We start from the raw sequence: 10,427 nt of genomic DNA, 5'->3' as shown, positions 1-10,427 counted from the left end.
ACCTTCATGACTAGAGACAACACAACGAATGCTATGCTCCGGATGCTCTCGTGATACTTTGGTCCCACTTGTGGGACCAAAGTATACTTGTGGGGCATATAGATTGGCGCATACCGCGTCCTTCGACCAGTGACTGGCGTCCCTTATGAGATTGTGACTGCCAGCCCCACGACATCTTCTGTTCCGTTGTCCAGGGACGTTGTCCACGTTTTAAGACTAAGCATTACTACCCTTCCTCTTCCGTGAGTCCTTATTGGCGCCACGTCGGCGCTTTTACCGACGTGGTTGATGCCACGTGCTACTTCAAGATGACAATGTCTACCCTTGGATTTAGTAAGACGTACTCGTCAGCGGCCTCCCTGATCTGACAACGACGACGTGTCTTCTTTAATGTTGGCTGTCCTCCGTGCTGCTCAGTGCTTACTGTACTTGTAATTACACGTTATGATTCGCTTCCCTACTTGCTACCACGTAACAATATTACGTCTGGGCTACCATACCACCCCGTGCATTGGAAGAGAATGAATCGGGGGTGCAAAACGAACACTGATTTAAGCAATATTGAAAGAAAAGGGGTGATATAGGGTAGCCGGGTAGCTTTTGCAACACATCAAAGCAAGTCAGGGAATTTCGAGTGGTGGCAAATGTACTCGTGGAATACCGAGGTTAGTATCTTCTGGCGAGACTAAGAAATTTACAGGCATAAAATTGTATTAGGTGACAAAGATGCGAATAGCGCTTGATTATTCGATAGACGTACATTGCCGTAATATGTTAAATGTACTAAACCCTATGTACGTTATATCAGTTTAGGGCTAGAATGACAGCACGGCTGAGGCAAGCAAGATGAAAACAGAAAGAAGCACTGTCATTTGTGCATCGGCGTTCTACTTGTTTCAGATGAGCTGCACTTTTACAAGTGGTTATGGTACTGTCGATATGATCATTTCTGCCTTACTTGCATTGTACATACAAAAACAAAATGCGTCACATTGAATAACAAAAAAACCTGTGTAGAGTTCTTTATTTGCAGAGAAGTGCACTGACTTTACCGTTCTTGTTCAGCTGCCATCAACGCCTGTTCGTTTTTTTCACTTTCTTTAGTATCACCTTGCGCACGTAGTGAGGTTGCGTCCTGATGTTCAGATTGCCCATCTTGGTTATTTCCGTCGTTGCTCATAAATGGAAGCGGCGGCGGGCTTCTTAGACCACTTTTTAGAGAGGCCGGACTGCGGTCATAAGTACTCCTAAAAAACGGTGGCGGCGATCTCATAAAATTTGGTCGCTGGTTTCCATGACGCCCACCGTCCTGGGAGCGACTTGGGCTTCCAATTCCAGGTATGCCATTTTCGTTCCGGCCCCCATCTCTTTCGGAATAGGGTGATGGCGGCCAAGAGAAACGGGTTTCACTTTGAGGTATGTTTTGGCTTATGTTCAAAGGAAATAGTGGTGGCAGGCTTCGCATTCCTGGCCAGCTTTGGCTGCCACCCACATTACCTGGGACAGTTGGCCACTGCGGCAGGGTTTGCCGGCCTCCTTTCTGGCTGTCGCTGTTATTCTGGAAAGGCAGAAAGGACGGAAAGCCCGGCATCGCTGGGACTAGTTGGGGGTTATCGGCGAAGTTAGGTGGAAACGTAAGTGACGGGATCCCTCCGGGTATTCCTGTTTCCCTATCCGTGACATTGAATGGAAGAAATGGCTGCTGTGGTCTCCCAAACCCTGGCAGCCCACCTGGGGCATTACCAAAATTGGGTGGCAGCGTTGGCAATTCTCTTCCCAAACCAGGTTGTTGTTGCAGGCTCAAGTAAACACCATTGCGGTTTCTTGGGAGTGCTGCAATTAATAAATAAAAATATTAACCATATCAAACGAAATTTCACCTAATATTACTTAAGAGTTAATCTGCGCCACGCCGCATTGCATTATACGAGGCATATTCAGTCTTCTTGTTCTTTTAATAAATGTAAAACCGGTGATGGACAACCAAATCACACGGAAAATGGACAACTTAGGTGCATTCAAGCCGACGTGTGTGTTCACAGCTTTATACAGCAAAATGTTCTTCATCGAGAATTATGGGAGCAAATCAAAATGAATGAAAAGCTGGATTACGAAATGCAAGTCGTGAGTTATGTTATGCTTGTAGTTTTGGTCACATATTTTCAGTGTGACAGCAGAAGTCTTGCTCTTGGCAGCGCCGATGACGAGGCACACAAAATAACGAAACGACAACATCCGGGGCGTAGACAAAATGCACGCAATAAGTGTTGTGTGCCACTGTTGCAATTTAGTTTTATTTATTGTGACACTAAAGCAAATTTCGCATTTTGTTACGTACACACAAAACATAGAGGTACCTGCAACCCCCTTTTGTTGGTTGTAATCTTATCATCAGCTTGCGTTTCGGGGAATAGCAGGGAAGGGCAACCAGCTGAGAACTTATTTCATGCCTTGGACGCAGCAATATATGCCGATAGTGACAATGGTGGCAACGATATTTCTTAATCAAAGTAGGCGCTCCAGGTCTCCTAATTAGCCTCGAGTTGACTCGGCCTCACTCCCCTGGCTTAGCTACTTAGGCTAGCCAAAAGAAGGCAGCGTGTCGAGAAGGCTCCCACGTGCACAAAATCTTGCACCAAAATTTTCACATGGTGTTGTCTATTTCATTAAATTTCACGAGGTATTCTGCTATCAGCATGGATTCTGCACGCAGAGAATGCACGTAGTTGAAAATATTTCGTAGTTCTAGCTCGAATGCAGGCTCATCTTCTAGTATCCGGACACCGAGGCTCGTCTTTCTTTTTTTGAGGTAAATTCCCAATCATAGATGGATTCTTTGACAAGTCTCTTTGAAATGCCACAGTGTTCTGGACACAAAACTGGTTGGTTTGATCGTCTTGCTGTATTTAGTCCTCGCTTTAGGATCTGTGGTTTGCTTTACGGAAGCGTCTTATGATAAATTATTTTAAATTGATTCAAAAATAGCGCCTTTTATTTCGGTGTATTAGGTAGCTAGTGCAGAATTATTACCCGTTAAAACATTATCTTCACTTGGAGATCGTGCTTGATCCTTCCTTACCCCATTGCTTCGACAGCATTCTCATGCAGATTACTTAAGATGTATTTGAAAGCCAAGACTACCAACATTAGTACTCCGCTGATAGAGTTTGTATTGAAAAAAATTTTGATCGCCAGCACCTCACAGCTTTCTCAGAATAAACGTATTCTTGGGTTACAGAATACGAGCGTGCTTTTGGTCCGAAAGAAAATATATAGAGATGCTACTGAGAAACCTGTAGTTCTGAAATAAAAAGCGATTTTAATTCCTGGTTTATACGTTGCTGAAATGCCGGTTTGAAATATCGCGGGCACCTTAAAACATATCTTTCAGATTTACTTTGCTTGACTTTAAATATATTGCTTGTATGTCAGCGAAAACCATATATCAATTATAATAACGTAGAAACTTACTTGTCACGATCGCTGCGGAAGAAACCAGCACGAAAACAACGATTACGTTCATCGTGCCGAGGTGTTGCTATTTTCCTGCACAGAAAAAAAAGTAAAAATATCAACAGGGGATTCGCAACCACAACTTCAATCGTATAGTTTATGCATTCTCGGCAAAGAGAAAAAGAAAGTAACGCCCGTGAAACGGCAGCTTTGCGGTAACGGCTTATTGGTTCTTGAAACTCTCAAACCCATAGAAACTCTAACGAATGCCGAGCAAGAAACCTGGGCCTCTAGTGCGTCACTTTTTTCAGTACTTTGTTCTCCCAAACATTTACCATATTATGTAATAAAACAGTTTTGCCTTCTATAGATTGGGCAAATATATCAGAAACCCTTGATAATATTCAATTCCTCCTTGGTAAATTCAATACGAAAAAGGCAGTAGCTCTCCTCTACTGAGTCTCCGACGACCTGGTGACCTGAAAAGGCCCTACAGCATGTTCCTCAAGCTCAGTAGGGCGAAAACCAGTTCAGAATATTTGATAAACTGCCGCTAAATGAAGGTATCGATATATATTAGAAATATTACGATCCTCTGCTCACAACTGCTGGACGCAAAATGAGCATCTTTCCAGAGATACAAGTTATTCGTGGGATGCGTAAGAGGTATTCACAGCAACACAACTTTTTCCGTTCAAGGTAGATATAAGAGTGTCACCACATGAATTGTCGGCATGCCCTAGCATTTTGAACATTGTTCATTCGACAATCTGCTGAATTTTACCCAATAAACATCATTAGTCAATTCACCTTGTCCAACACCTAAGTATCAAAATATTGGCCAATTTTAATAAGTTTCAGGTTGTAATGTCGATAGGGTATTTTTTTTTTCTAATAGAATACGATTAGTCCTGACTTAGCTGCTGATCTATATTATAAATCGGCAAATTTGGTCAAGACAAACACTGCTATTTGGTTTTGGTTACGACTATGCGTTTTGAAAAACGTACCCTCTGGACGTTTCCAATGAAAGCTTGCTGAAACTAGGTTGAATTTTGGAAATGTACATTTCTTAAGTGCTACCTGTTCAGTTACACTGATATGTTGCTACGAAGTTCAACAGATTGTCGAAGGGACGATGTTCAAGATTTTTGGATGTATGTGCTCAAAATACATCTGCGCATTGTGCAAATAAGTAAATAACCGTCAAAATATTCATGAATAAAAACTTCCTTTATATGAATTAGTAGAAAGCTACCATAAAAAGACACGGTCTTTACTCATTTCTATTTTACTCTTTGTACTATTCTTGCTGATCGAATATTGGGCCTATATGCTTTCGACAATGCTCTGGAATTGTGTTCTGTCAATACAAACTAGCCAAAAGACAGTAGAACGTTCCATTCAGTATTGCATAGGTCGTACTTAATAAGCAGGTGTTCATTATTAGGTGGCGTATTGTTTACGGATTGCTGAGTGGTTTGGTTAGACCTGCCTTATCACAGCGTTAGTGCGGTGTGTTCTCAGAAAAAAAAAAAGGTAAAAGGAAACAAAGTTGTTTTCACGTACTTGGAATTCGTACATTATAGCAAGCGCGACTACGCTTAAAGCAACAATACATAGAAAGCTTATTCAAAGCTTGGTAGTAGATTACCGTCCTAGAACGCCAAAAAAGGCATTCGTGCCTTGACCAAAGGCTTATAAAAAAGAAATCAGGGCAGTACCCATCTCAACATGACTGTCGACGTTAACCGCTTAACACTAAAAATGTATTGACACGCCCCATTGCCAGCGCAGAAATGTGCATGATGCCGGGCATTTCTCGCGTGCTACCTGATGGTGATGATAATAATTGTCATCCCCTTTAAAAAGGAGCGGTGACAAAACGTCAGCTACCCTTCTTGAGTTAATCAGGCATGCTACTTATGCTTTTCATTGTAGCGTGTTTGTATACATTTCCTGAATCTTTCTCTTCGTCAAAATTTATGTTGTACCTCTACCTATGTCTCTAACGGATACAGTCGTATCAACCTCTTAGCTGCTTTTTTTTTCACCAATAGTGGAATAGTGCGCTGGCCCGCAGTGGTGGAAAAAAGAGATCAACCGAGAACATACAATGAAATTACGTAGCCCTTTTATCTCGGCAGGAGAGGCTTTCCCCTTCCTCACAAGGAGATAAATAGAGCGCAGGCATTGACCCTCAGATTATTGCAAACAAACTCTTATCCCAGCCCGGCTTTATTGCACAAGCTTTATCCCGCACTTATGCCACTAGTTCTTGCAGGCACTGCAATGACTTTGCTAGCCTAGACCATATGCTCTGGCGTTGCCCCTCGTTGCGAGGCACGGAACAAATCAATGAGAACAAGTGGCTCTCCGCTATCAAGAGCCCCGATGCCGGGGCGCAACTATGTGCTCTCCAGAGGGCCCAAGATGCGGCGGTTGGGCGTGGCCTGACGGTCGCAATGTGGGAGCAGCCCGCATCGCGCTGAGTTGCACACCTCACGACTTTCATTAACGTTATCCATAGTGGAATGTAATGCTCACCGGCTGATATTTCCGTGCACTATAGATCCAAGCGCTCCATGAAGGTGTATGTTACCTACAGTTCTCAGTGTGTGAACGCGTTCGCATTCCTTTAGGATGAAATGAGTGGTCACTGGATTTTGGATAAAGCATGCACATGACTCGCCTTGTTGCGAGTATTTGCTCCGGTACGTTTTTGCCCGTAAGCAACCAGCTCAATTATTAGATAGCAAGGTACTCACTGGCTTTTGTGTTATCGTGCATATTTTCCCTTCTACTTTCTTTTTCACTATTGTAAATATCCACTGTCTTTCTTTTTCATTATTTGCATCCAATTCACTGTCTTTATCTCTCACTTCCCTTTTGATGACTCCTGGTTTTCTATTTACACTTTCAATTCCCCTGTACTTGGTTGTGAACTTTCGTTGTCTTTTTCTCCTTTCTGTGTCCGTGCTTTTCAAATGCACTTACTTGTGCACTTTAGCCGCCTATGCATTTTGATCCATGTTCCTGAGTCCTTCGTCAAAGCTAATTTGGATATGCGCTTCTCTGACTTCTTAAGATTCTTAAGAGGCCCAATCGATCTCATTCTGTACTGCCTCATTTGTGGTTTTGCCGTGGTCTTCCAAATCCAAACTGTCTACCGATATTTGGGTTACTTGCTGCCCAGACAAGATATCCGAGCTTGCACGTCCAGTGACATTTAGGAATGTTAGCTCCGGCACAATTATAGCTTTCCACATTCCAGACACCACCTCATAATTACTGTTGCCCCAAAGTGCTCTGTTTCATTATTGCTGCATTGCTCTTCCCCTTTATTTTCATATTGGGTTGGTGGATGCACAAGTAAGTACCCCCCCCCCCCCTTCGTTTATGTATACGCCGAGGTGTTTATATTGCTTAACTATGAGTAGCACCACGTAAGAAACCGTCTCTCAATTAAGGATGACCTCTCGATTTCTCTGTGCTAAACTTAAGGTCTACAATAGCCTCCGCGTTGCCACACATATTTACAAGTTTCTCTACCTGTCTTGCATAGTTGCTAGCGGCAAAGTGTAGTCCGCATGCATCCATCAGGGAATTTCTGTTGCACTTTTTGTCGATTTCGCATGTAGGATAAGCCAAACCCTATTTCACTGTTTTCCGTTCGTCTTGCTATGCCCTTACTATAAAGCGTGAACAACAATAGAAAAGTGGACATGCTTGCTTCAGTGCTTGGTGAATTCCCCCTACTTCATTACATTCTTCACCTTTCTATAAAATTGGTCGTCACTTGTCTTGATTTAACTCCAGCACTAACTCCTCAAAATCGTAATATGGGCATTCATGTGAGAATATCGTATAAAGAATTCACTGACGATTACGATACTCCGTAATGCGAAATTTCAGTGCAGCTGTATCCATGTTTTTATTTCGCGATCTATTGGCTGGCGCGGACAAGATGCCTCGTGCGGCACTTTGCCAACGGAGCGACGTGTGGCGCGACTGCCTCGCTAATCGGGGGATCGCGAAAGGGAGCGTGTGGGTGACACGTGGGTGCGATCCACAGCAGCCATCGCAGACAGACCTCGGCTCATAAAGCGCTTTGTTTCCGTATGTGGTATTGATGGCGTCATCGGTGAACAGACGACGCGCGCTACCCTCGAGCCATCTGCTTACGGTCGTCGCCACAAAGCCCGTCTTCCATTGGACTGCGCTTTTCTTCTCAAGCTTTTGCCATACCCTCCTCCTGCGCTTTCCGCCTCATAATTCCGCTTCACCGTCCTCCTCCGCTTTCCTCCTCGCGCTCTCATTGCTATCTCCGTCTTTTATCCGCGCTCTATGCTCACTCTTTTATCCTTCGTCGTGCTTCGCTGTGCACGTGCCCAAGTGTTGGAGAGAATCTGGCACATCTTTTACGAGTATTTTGAGCCAAAAGAGAGATTTTGCTCGCATACCCAATCACTAAATAACTATTAACTATATACTTGAGCACATACGACAGCCTCAAAAGAAACTGCTCCTTTAGGAATAGACGCCAAGAAGCGAAGAATGGCGCCTGCGCCAAACAAGCGCATAATCTGCTTTACATTGATCGAAACCATTTGAAAACTATTCATTTCGCTCGGCAGGCGTGTATGGCTTGAGGTTCACGGAATGAGATTTTCAAACCTTCTTGGCATATCAAAACCAATGCTAAGACACTTACTTCTCTGAGGTAGCTCCACTTTGTGAACTTGCAGAAATTTTCGGGCCGTCGTAGCTCATCGCTGGGTTCATACGCTGGTGGTCCCGGGTGTGCACTTATATGCGCTTTTAGCTTTCTCTCTAGGTTAGGTCCAATGTCAGAGCTGTCATAACCCGGAAGGACGAAGGTGGGCTGAGCAGTCAAAAATAGAAAATATTTTCGCTTTTGTCCACACAAAGTCAATAACGCGGCAGAGAACAACACCCCTCAGTGGAGCTGCTCATTTTCCTTTTCCGGTCTTTGTTAACCGCCAGTAGGATGGTAAACCAAGTATACTTTTTGTTCTAGTGCACAAAAGAGTTGCTCCAAAATTGTATCACAATTCGGCGTATATCGAAGGTTCTCTTTACCCTTTTTTAATATTCGATTTACTCCTCGCGTTCACGGCGCAAACAATAAAACAGGTAAATGCATTCTTATGCTTCATCCCAACAGCCTACGAGCAAAATCACTGAGTAAAGCGCCAAGGTAACGTTCGTAGTATCCCGTATCGTGGACTGTAACAGATGCAATTCGGGTCACAGCCGTGCAGAAGCTCATAAGAGCTTATTTCTCATGATATTATATACACTGCAAGTTGGTCACGTGATTGTCACGTGACGTCAGTAAAAACAAAAAGGTAAGGTAGCTGCTATTGCCGGGTCATCGCAGACTGCAAATGCGGCTCATAGGAACATTGGACCACCACGCATTGCGTAATTTCCGGATTGCTACGTGTGGTGGTATCCAGCCGGAGGAGATTACTGAGCAAAAATTACTTTTTTCTGAAAAGTGTCACACCATTGCAGCAACAGGGTTTTTCTCAAAATTCGTGAAGAAATAAGCAACACAAAGATGACATCATGCGGAGGTGTCGTAAAATCGCATATAATTTTCCTATATACGATTTATTCCTTTCTGTGGTGTTTTCAGTCACTATTTCCATCGACTCTAATGAAAAAAATGAAACATGGGCAAGGTGGTTCCATTCTCTAAACCAGGTAATAACACTCGCCACTGTATACCGCCTCATTGTCATCACGTCTGTACATTGCAAAATAGTGAAACTTATCATATTCGCGCATATAATAAATTTCACTGTCACTAACTGCTTACGTCACCCATCAAAGCACAGGCTCGGCACGGGACTGTCCTTCAAAATACAATTAACACCCTTCCTTCGCAACTGGCACTAAAATCTCGATCTTAGCACGCAGACAAACGCAGCTTTCCTTAGTTTTACCAAAGCATGTGACAAAGCTTGTCTTGAATGCCTACTACGCCTTGCGTAAAGTTAGCACCCTTCAGTTTTATTATGGACTGAATATTTCTCACTAATCAAATTTTCTGCCTGCCCTTCACGTAAACTTCGTTTTTCTCTCTCAATCTCTGTCTCTACTACGGCCACTCCAAAAAGTTGAGAATAACCATTGCATGATGGTGCACTCACCACGGTTAAGACATACCAGTAATACCAAGTATACATTTGTATAAAGAGAGAACTAAACGTTTATTTGTGAACCAGCGAGGGAGAGAGAGAGAGAAATCATCTGCCTTCAGTCTCAGGTAAAACGGCTTCCTCGTTTCAGAAATCCGTAGGCTCTCGCAGCAGCCCTGCAGCGAGAGCTGCAGTTTACCAGTTTTAGCTGGTCATCGAAACATGGATGAGACAGTATGGCCTCGCACAGTTCTTCTTTTTCCTCTTTTGCCTTTTCTTCAGCTGTTTCATCTCCTGTCTTCGGTTGTTGCGGGGAACCCTCGGGTATCGACCACTCCTGTACCATATGGCTCAGGGTGCTGTGGCATGGGTGGTGGTGGTGATAAACTTTATTGAAAGGGGGAAGGGTAAAGAGGGACGTGGCTGAGGGTTAGGGCTCAAGTAAGGCCCTGGGCCTGCTTGGCCTTTTCCGCCCAGTCCACCAGTTCAAGTTGTCGGTCGACGTCCCCGGAACTGAGCCAGGCTGTCCCGTCAGTCTCGCTGCTGACGGGGGGATGAGAGAACGGGAGCGCGGTGCATTCCCACATTATGTGTGTGAGTGTTCCTGTTTCTGAACAGAGCCTACATTTGTCGCTTTCCCTGCCGCCTGTGATTTTGTTAATGTATTTTGGGTGTGGGTATCTGTCTGAAGTCGTCGAAACGCGACCGCTTGCGTTTTGTCGAGTTGCTTGGCCGGTGGTGGGAGCGCGCGACGCCTCAAGCGATACCGATGGGCTATTTCATAATAAGTCTCGCAGGGTTCCT

General features: G+C 44.1%; 1 long non-coding RNA gene across 1 annotated transcript; it reads right to left on the bottom strand.

Annotated features, from left to right (window-relative positions):
• Window positions 1-1,007: 1,007 nt before the first annotated feature.
• LOC126525121 (uncharacterized) lies at window positions 1,008-8,261 on the bottom strand. The gene is made up of 3 exons (XR_008611052.2): window positions 8,168-8,261; window positions 3,472-3,546; window positions 1,008-1,833 (listed from the first exon to the last, which is right to left on the bottom strand). It is a non-coding gene; the product is annotated as an uncharacterized lncRNA (long non-coding RNA).
• Window positions 8,262-10,427: the final 2,166 nt, after the last annotated feature.

The sequence above is a fragment of the Dermacentor andersoni genome, chromosome 3 (genome assembly GCF_023375885.2).
Source record: "Dermacentor andersoni chromosome 3, qqDerAnde1_hic_scaffold, whole genome shotgun sequence".
Taxonomy (NCBI): Eukaryota; Metazoa; Arthropoda; class Arachnida; order Ixodida; family Ixodidae; genus Dermacentor; species Dermacentor andersoni.
Note: the sequence above shows the minus strand (reverse complement) of the source record. Positions and strands in the feature narration are given on the sequence as shown.